General features: G+C 42.9%; 1 protein-coding gene across 1 annotated transcript in view; it reads left to right on the forward strand.

The window, feature by feature from the left end:
• The first annotated feature begins 1,412 nt into the window (after positions 1-1,412).
• The window catches only part of LOC122335605 (versican core protein-like), a 68,285-nt gene continuing 60,016 nt past the window's right edge, over positions 1,413-9,681 (forward strand). Inside the window, 3 exon segments of the mRNA XM_043233447.1 lie at positions 1,413-1,566; positions 2,374-2,470; positions 4,398-4,645. The gene's annotated coding sequence lies outside the window, so the exon portion shown is untranslated.

Here is a 9,681-nt window from a genome sequence, read left to right on the forward strand (position 1 = left end):
TGTTCCTGTGTTAGAGAGCATCTCTACGCCGTGTATCTGTCTCCCGCAGGCTCCGTGTGCGTCTCGCTGCTTTTACTTATCTGGAGCTTAAAGACATTGCTTTTCATTTTAGGCGAAGCGGAGGGCTGCGCCGCGTCAGGTTCATTTGTCACGTTTACGAGCGTTTTCTGCTGCGTCTGGAGCGACGGAGAGCCCTCCTCGGCATCCAGCGGCGGCGTTTACAGCAGACTTCAGCGCGTTACTTTATTACTCAGCCTCAGACGGAACAAAAACAGCCCTTTAACCTCGGAGCGAGGAGCTTCCTAACAGTTAATAGCGCTTGTTCCCACGACCTACATTTTTTAAGTTGAGTCAACTTAAAATTCTTAGTTGCTTCATGTTAATTTAAGCGACAAACTGAAATATTTTAGTCGGCTAAAAACGTTTTTGCTTTCACGGGGACTTCTCCTCGGATCATCTGAGCCGCTCCCAGTGTATTTCACGGCTTCGTAATCCTCCTGGATCTAGGAGAAACATCTGAGACGTCTCCTAAAACGGCTCTCTAGCTATTATTCTCTTTTGTTTAGAAGAGGCGAGATTTTATCCAGACGGGCATGTAAATAAACAGATGCTGAAAGCCCCAGAGAGAGATTAACGGCATCCATTAACAGATTAATTAATGCATGAGCTGGTGATTAAACAGCGGTCGGCTAAATCGCCGCCTTTAAACACTCGTGTTCAGCCAGAGACGCTTTCCTCCGGTAGATCTCTGAACGTCGACGCACGCGGTGCGTTTAAAGTAACCGAAAGCTTCGTTGGGACCGTTGTAGCGATGCATTGCAGTGCTCTGCAGCGAATGGGTGCCGTCGGGATGAGAGTCTGGTTGAAAGCATCACAATGATGCACAGCACTCCGGTCCATCGGTCAACATCTGGAGAAGACCAGAAGGTCGTTTTTGGCCACAAATAATCCATGGGGGCATCGCTAAAAGTGACGGATCAGGAGAGAAGTTTGAACAAAGCTGAAGATGCACTTTTTCACTGGAGGAGGAGTTATGATGAACATTTTGATGATCGATTTGTTCATTGATGGACGGGAGCAAGAATTATTATGGATTATGAACTCGTATTTAACCAATTTCACCTGATAGGAAGGATATAAAACAGACCAAATAACATTTATTTATTTATACATTTTTATGTGATTTCTCGATTGAAAAAAAACAACATGCATCAAAAACCAAAAGCATTTTTAAATAATAAAGTTTTTGCATTTTATTTGCTCGCCCACGTAGCCTTTTAAATCAGCTCTTTTGTAGCATATCAAAATGCAACCTTTTTAACCAAAAATAAATTTTTCGATTTTTTTTTCTCCGTGTCGTGAAAAAAGCGTTGTCTTATTTTTTCTCTATTTTTTTCTTCGCAGCATCGTCTCGTCATTCTGAATGAAGACGCAGATTCTCTGTTCACCGCTAGGCGTCGCTTTCGTGGCGATAAAAGCCCGCAGGCGCCGCTTTAAACGAAATCGACCAATCGCTGGAGGGCTTGCAAAAAAAACGAATCGTTTGGGAGTCGTTGAACAAAGAAGGTAAAGAATGCATATCATAAGTAAAAAGTGTTTTTGACCGTGCATGCGCTTCATCCTGTTGTTTTTCTTCGTTTTTTTTTTTTTAGCCAGGTCAATTTTTTACGCAATTGTTTTTTGACAGCGTGAAATTGTGCAAACTGAATGAAAATAAACATCTACCTCGCACCGGGGGTCAACGTGTTAAATATGTGTGTGTGTGGATAAATGTGACGCTGCATGTCTGAGAAAAACGGACACCAAAATGCAGAATAACCATTTAAACGTGACCTTTTGATTGCTGCGTGCTATTTTACATGTCATTTTTCATAATAAGCAGTTTCTACATACTGCGCAGCGTGCACTTGCATTTAAGCGTGTGTGTGTGTGTGTGTGTGTGTGTGTGTGTGTGTGTGTGTGTGTGTGTGTGTGTGAATGCCTTCAAGGATTAGAGTTTATTGGTAACAGGCTTTGAGTCAGCATTTCTCTCCTCTGCAACAGTCTTTGACCAACAACCGAAGCCAAAAGTCCTCATTTCTGTCATAAACTCTTATTCTGTATTTTCAAACGGTATTACAAGCCTGATGATATGTTTGAGACACATGCTGGCGTGCTTAATGATCCCAGTTCGAGTTTTTTCCCCTCTTCAGGTAAAAGTGTGAGGGTTCAGTGAGTTTGTCTTAATACCGCTCGGATCATAAGCTCGGCTCACTCTAAATATGGACTCCATTAACCTCATTATGTTTTTCACGGGTGATATACTTCTCTTCGTGGCTGTAAGAGTTCTTCCTGAATCTACCCAATGTGTTTAAATTATACAACGACTTTCAGGGGGTCGGAGCGCTGAAGGACAGCTGGGATGTGGTTCCTGTGGGCCCGTGGTTAGGAAAGATTCGTCTCGGAAACTTCTAGAAAGCGGCTTGTTTTGGTGAGTGAGTCCTGTGTGATCTGTGCTTTTTGCATGCATGTTAAACCGTTTGGGTCGTATTCGGTTCGGGTTTTGATTTACATCCGTATGGAAAAACCTTAAAACATTGTCAGAAGAAGAAAAAGTTACGTCAGACGTTAGCATTTCGTCCCGCGCTCGGTGTCGTCTCGTCATTCTGAATGAAGACGCAGATTCTCTCTTCACCGCTAGGCGTCGCTTTTGTGGCGATAAAAGACCGCAGGCGCCGCTTTAAATGAAATCGACCAATCACTGGAGGGCTTGCAAAAACGAATTTTTTGTTGAACAAAGAAGGTAAAGAATGCATATTATAAGTAAAAAGTGTTTTTGACCGTGCATGCACTTCATCCTGTAGGTCAACTTTTTATTCATTTAGTAGTCCATTTATTTGTTTTATTTTATTTTAATTTACAGTTTGTCGCACCGTATGGAGCTTTACCTGATACATGTTTAGCTGTTTTATAATCAAACCAGAGTGATTTGTTAAAAAGATGGATTGATGTATTTTCCCGGGGGTTCTATTCGAGTCTGCATGCTCTCTCTCTCTCTCTCTCTCTCTCTCTCTCTCTCTCTCTCTCTCTCTCTCTCTCTCTCTCTCTCTCTCTCTCTCTCTCTCTCTCTCTCTCTCTCTCTCTCTCTCTCTGTCTCTCTCTCTCTCTCTCTCTCTCTCTCTCTCTCTCTCTCTCTCTCTCTCTCTCTCTCTCTCTCTCTCTCTCTCTCTCTCTCTCTCTCTCTCTCTCTCTCTCTCTCTCTCTCTCTCTCTCTCTCTCTCTCTCTCTCTCTCTCTCTCTCTCTCTCTCTCTCTCTCTCTCTCTCTCTCTCTCTCTCTCTCTCTCTCTCTCTCTCTCTCTCTCTCTCTCTCTCTCTCTCTCTCTCTCTCTCTCTCTCTCTCTCTCTCTCTCTCTCTCTCTCTCTCTCTCTCTCTCTCTCTCTCTCTCTCTCTCTCTCTCTCTCTCTCTCTCTCTCTCTCTCTCTCTCTCTCTCTCTCTCTCTCTCTCTCTCTCTCTCTCTCTCTCTCTCTCTCTCTCTCTCTCTCTCTCTCTCTCTCTCTCTCTCTCTCTCTCTCTCTCTCTCTCTCTCTCTCTCTCTCTCTCTCTCTCTCTCTCTCTCTCTCTCTCTCTCTCTCTCTCTCTCTCTCTCTCTCTCTCTCTCTCTCTCTCTCTCTCTCTCTCTCTCTCTCTCTCTCTCTCTCTCTCTCTCTCTCTCTCTCTCTCTCTCTCTCTCTCTCTCTCTCTCTCTCTCTCTCTCTCTCTCTCTCTCTCTCTCTCTCTCTCTCTCTCTCTCTCTCTCTCTCTCTCTCTCTCTCTCTCTCTCTCTCTCTCTCTCTCTCTCTCTCTCTCTCTCTCTCTCTCTCTCTCTCTCTCTCTCTCTCTCTCTCTCTCTCTCTCTCTCTCTCTCTCTCTCTCTCTCTCTCTCTCTCTCTCTCTCTCTCTCTCTCTCTCTCTCTCTCTCTCTCTCTCTCTCTCTCTCTCTCTCTCTCTCTCTCTCTCTCTCTCTCTCTCTCTCTCTCTCTCTCTCTCTCTCTCTCTCTCTCTCTCTCTCTCTCTCTCTCTCTCTCTCTCTCTCTCTCTCTCTCTCTCTCTCTCTCTCTCTCTCTCTCTCTCTCTCTCTCTCTCTCTCTCTCTCTCTCTCTCTCTCTCTCTCTCTCTCTCTCTCTCTCTCTCTCTCTCTCTCTCTCTCTCTCTCTCTCTCTCTCTCTCTCTGTCTCTCTCTCTCTCTCTCTCTCTCTCTCTCTCTGTCTCTCTCTCTCTCTCTCTCTCTCTCTCTCTCTGTCTCTCTCTCTCTATGTCTCTCTCTATGTCTCTCTCTCTCTCAGGGTCGGGAGGGGGTTTCGTGTCTCTCCTCCTCCTCCTCCTCCTCCTCCTCCTCTTCTTCTTCTTCAGCACGCTTTTGTCTCTGATCTCTCCAGTAGACGGAGGCTCCGCTGCGGGGAGACCGGTGTCAGTCTCTCCTGTGTCCGTTCCTCCTCCGTCACTGCTTCACCGCCGGAAACCGTTCGAGAGCAATCGCGGCTTCGTTTGCGGAGTTCAGTTAGTTTCACCGGGAAGAAGTTCCAGATCGGAGGCATCGGTTCGGTCCGGTCGTCCTCGGCTCATCTTCATCCGTTCAGCCGGTGCGGACTCATTCTCTCAGATCTGACAACTTGAACAACTCCAGGTAAAAAGGAAACCTTCTCATAACTATTACTCTCGGATTAATGTAGCGGTAGGATGATTTAGCGGATCTTACAAATCCGATCTAGATGTCTGTAATAGTCTTTCTGCTTGTCTGAATGTTGCAGTATCTGCAGTTATAGTGAATATTAGTGCATTGTGGGAGATTTTTTGGAAAGACTTTGGCGTATCCTGATTGATGTCGTATCCTACGTTTTCGTTCAGCAGATGCTTTTATTCCACGTTATTAAAAGAGTCATAGCATTGTGAACATAGTCAGATAGAGCAATGCAGTAAAAGTTATGAGAAATGACCGAATCTTCCATTGCATTGCAAGTCGAAAGATTTTATGTAATATGATAGATTAATGTAATAAGATTGATTAGAAACTGAGGTGAAATGCAGAAAAGAATGGAAAGACTACAGTAGAAGGTGTAAGAAATCCCACTAATGCATTGCAAGTTGCAAAAATTGAACAAATAATGCATGTAAATATTATTTCTAGTATGACTTCCTCATTCTTAAGCCTCTTTGGACAAAACTAAATGCTAAATGCATTTATATAAATGGAACAGAACTGTTATAATAATAAAAAAAAAAAGGTATTGCACAAAATAATGCATGCAAGTTTAAATCACAGCATAAGACGTTTCGGATAAAAGCACTTACCAAATGCATAAATGTAAAAAGATTGATTAGTAGAAAAGAGTTGACAGACAGAAGTGAAAGTTATTATAAGAAATCCCACTAGATGTAAAATCATTGCAAAACATATTTTCTCTTTGCATGTGAAGATATTTTAAATATAGTTAAATGCTTATAAGTTAAAATACTTCCCCTTTTGCAGACTGCCTCGGATAAAAGCGTCTGCCAAATGCATGAAGTTAAATGTAATAAAAATAGCGCACGGGGGGCCGAATGCAAGTGCAGAAAAGAAAAGAAAAATGCTAAAATCCCAAGACACTGAAGAATGCATGTAAATGTTAAAATCGTAAGCAGCGATGCTTTGTGTTGTAGTGCCCACGTTAACCAGGTAGCAGTTCCTTCTCCGAAGCCGCTGGCTTGTACAGAAGAGCAGCGTGCAAATATCCAGAAGAGAGATATCAGTGTCGGTGAGCACTAGTAAGTGCGCTCGACAGGCGGCTGCGAGAGGTGCAGGCTAAGCTCTCGATCCCCGTGGAAGCTGTACTGAAGTTAGCCGGAGATCAAAAAGTCTCCGGCAGCTGCGGGCATCTATTATTCATCCCGGCACCCCTTCGCAGGCTCTTCAGGCCCGTACCGTACTGACCGCGGCGCGGTGACATCATAATCACCGGACGATTTTCCTCCGGGATGGTCTGCAGTTTTTTTTTTTTGCCTTAATGGATGTGAGATGAGAGGTTAGGGTGGAAAAGAAGGGGATTTGCCGGAGCCTGGTCGTGAGGTGGTGCTTTAGGGGTGAAGGGAGCGAAGGGTGAACGGGTTCGGAGGAATCGGGGCTCGAGGTCAGGTGTTACGTATAGTTCACGAATCCGATCGATGCAGTGCCAATCTCTCTTTCTTTTACTAGCACGTAATCAGAATCCAACCCCAAAGCTGCTTTTTTTTTGTATTGGCCTGCGCATATCATTGAGGTTTTAACAAAGGCAGCGGTTTCTGTCTCTCTCCTCCGGCAGCTGTCTGTCTCTTTTGTCCTTCTTAAGAGCAGCTCGACTCAATATCAGAAGCTCTTGTTCACTTTATGACACTCTCAGCGCTCTCTGTGTGTCTACGTGAGCACTGAAAACTGTTTTCCAGTCTGTAAGAGCTACTCTATTAAGTCCGTATCAATATGTCATGTCTTGGTCATGCTTCACGGCAGAATTAAAAGAAAGACACGATAAATTGCATTTTGTGCCGAGACACCATTGACATTTTGATGTTACAGCATTGCAATTAAATTCCCATTTACATTTTGAAATGCTTAAATCGTTGTGGTGGTGTTTGTTTGTTGTTGTGCATTCGCAGTATACTGATTTTCATTTACAAATCATAGACAATAATTACAGAAAGCAATCAAAATAATAATGATAATAAATTTTTTTAAATGTTTTTTTGTATTGTATTTTTACAGTGATACATTAAAATTTGTATTAATTGTTTTTTCATATATATATATATATATATATATATATATATATATATATAATTTTGTATTACTATTATTATTATTTAGTGTTTAATTATATATATATATATATATATATATATATATATATATATATATATATGAAAACAATTACTATTATTATTATTATTTTGTGTTTAATTATTAGTTTAATTGTCTTTAAAAAGGCATAAATCAAAAGGGGCTTTGTTTTCTTCATGTAAAAAATAATTTTGATTAAAACTGTATATATGAAACCTAGATTTAGAATTTCCTAAAAAAAAATTAAAAACTCAGACCTGCTTGATATTGGATGCATAAAATAGTTCTTTTTTTCAATTTAGAGATACCAGTTTTTAAAAGCAGCCTGTTTTTATTTCACATAGAAATGTCTCGTTTTACCCGAAGCATCTAAAATTCAGAGCTTCACTGTGCATTGTTCTTTGTTCTGTATCGTTGCGTTCCTCAGCGCAGACCTGTTTGAGATGCGTTTCTCAGTGTGTGTGTGTGTGTGTGTGTGTGTGTGAGGACGGCGTCTGTTTGCTCAGTGCTTAGTCTGTGTTTGCCGTCAAGTCCTTCATCTCCATGGATCAGCAGCTCATGAAGTGATGTGGACGTGATGTTTCTTTAACAAACACGCTGCTGTATTGATTGGTTTACACTGCTGACCATCCGCGTGCTGGACTCTCTGCAGTGGAACGTAGATGAGGTTTAACTAAGCAAAAGGCGATCACATACACAAGCGCTCGCGAATGAACACCTGTCTCTTATTAGCGGTGCTCAAGCACGACTTTCACCGTTGCACATATTTAAAGTAAAACGCCGCATTGCAAATGGTAGAAACAAACACTTGTAACCTTGTGTGCAAACACACGGGCGTCTCAAGAACACAGGACACGCTTCTTCGGTCTCATGCAGAATTAATTGTGTCTGGTTTTGTGTGAGTTCACAGGAGGGTCTCTGGCAGCCCGCCAGACACATGCCGTCAGAAACACGGCTCTTCTAAAACCTTTCAACTTTATTCAGTCGATACTTTGCTATGCGTGCGCCGCTGAAGGCATAATTCAACTAAAAAAGAAGATTCTGTCATCATTTACGCGCCCTCATGTTCTCCAAACCCATTTCAGTTTCTTTTCTCGTGCAGAACACAAAAGGAGATGTTTTAAAGAATGTTCGCGCTGCTTTTTCTCGCGATGGCTCCAAAAACAGTGCCAAAAAGGCTCAAGCTTTGATGTCAGCTTTTATTTGTTTATTATTAGATTCAACCTGGCAACGTGTATCTTAATGAGTCGTATGAATGCGTGCAACCTGAACGAGAGACTTTTGTTAACTTCAAGGCTGTTTTATTCAGTAATTCAATGGAAAAGAACAGTGTAACATGATTCTACGTAAATGGTTCATTTATTTTCACATAAACTCACTCTTGAAAATGGCTGTGAAACTCTATTTCTTCATTTTTAAGAAGATATGGCAGATTGTACGGGTAGTGAAATCAGCCTCATACAGTCAGTCAGATTAGAGGATCGCCGAGCACACGTTCAGACTCTCTGATGATGTTTGTCAAAGTTCATGCTGTTTTAATTAAGTTGAGCACCAGTTCATTAACACCTGCTGAATCACTGCTGGGAGGATGAATGCGGTTACTGCAAAAACGTCATAATAGAAAGGCTGTGGCAGTCTGCATAGCAACACCTTAGCAACCACACACAACCGCCCACAACATTCTAAAAACTGCATATCAACACCTTGGCAACTACTCACGATGCCTTAATGCCCCACCCACGTGTCTAGCAATGCCCCGGCAACCACACACAATGCCCTGCTCATGAACAACCTGGCAGTACCAATTCCCTAGAAACCGCCTTAGCAACTAGGCCTACAACTAGGCTAAACTGCATAGCAACACCCTTGCAACCAACCACCAATGTCAACTCAGCAACTGCATAGCAACACCCTGGCAACCACTCACAATGGCGTAGCAACTTGCATAGCAACCCCTTGGCAGCCATTCACAATTTCTTAGCAACCGCATAGTAACTTTCTGGCAGCTGCGTAGCAATGCCCTGGTAAAACCCCACAGCAACACAAAATTGCATAGAAACACCCTGGTGGCCTATCTCCAACACCATGCCAAGAGCTTAGCAATGCTCATAAACAACTTGGCAACCACTCATAATGACCTAGCCACTGCATAGTAATGCCCTGGCAACCACCTAAAACCGTATAACAACTCTACAGCAACGCCCTGGCAATTAACCACCCATATTGTCACAGCAACTGCATAACAACACCTTGGCAACCACCCACAACGCCTTAGTAACTGCATAGCACATCCTTGGCAACTGCATAGCAACAACCTGGCAACCAACCACCCATTCCGACCTAGCCACTGCATAGTAATGCCCAGAAAACACAATTCAACTGCAAAGCAACTATTTGGCAACTAACACCCTAGCAACTAACCACCAAAATCGCCAGTATAGCAACTCCTTGGCAACCACCAACAACACCATGGCAACTGTGTAGCAATACTCTTGAAACCAACCACCGATATTGACCATGCAACTGCATAGAAACACCTTGGCAACTACCAGCAATGCCGTAGCAACTGCATAGCAATTGCCTATAACCAATGCCCTGGCAACCACCGACAAGACCCTGGCAACTGCTTAACTGTGAAGACTTTTCATGTAAATGTGCCTCAGCCAAAGAGGAAACTTTTATTACTCGGACTGATTCTGACCAATGCAAACTTCATTTCAAAACTGGATTCGTCTCAGATTGTTGTCCAGAAACGACAAGGCTGTCAGGCAGCATTTGATAGCAGAAAGCGGCCAGAGTTTGAAACACAGTTGAGCTGCTGCTGTAAAGCATTTGAGAGCAGTAGGATTCAGCAAACGGCTCCACTGGCCTCC

Source organism: Puntigrus tetrazona, unplaced genomic scaffold, assembly GCF_018831695.1.
Source record: "Puntigrus tetrazona isolate hp1 unplaced genomic scaffold, ASM1883169v1 S000000837, whole genome shotgun sequence".
NCBI classification, from domain to species: Eukaryota; Metazoa; Chordata; class Actinopteri; order Cypriniformes; family Cyprinidae; genus Puntigrus; species Puntigrus tetrazona.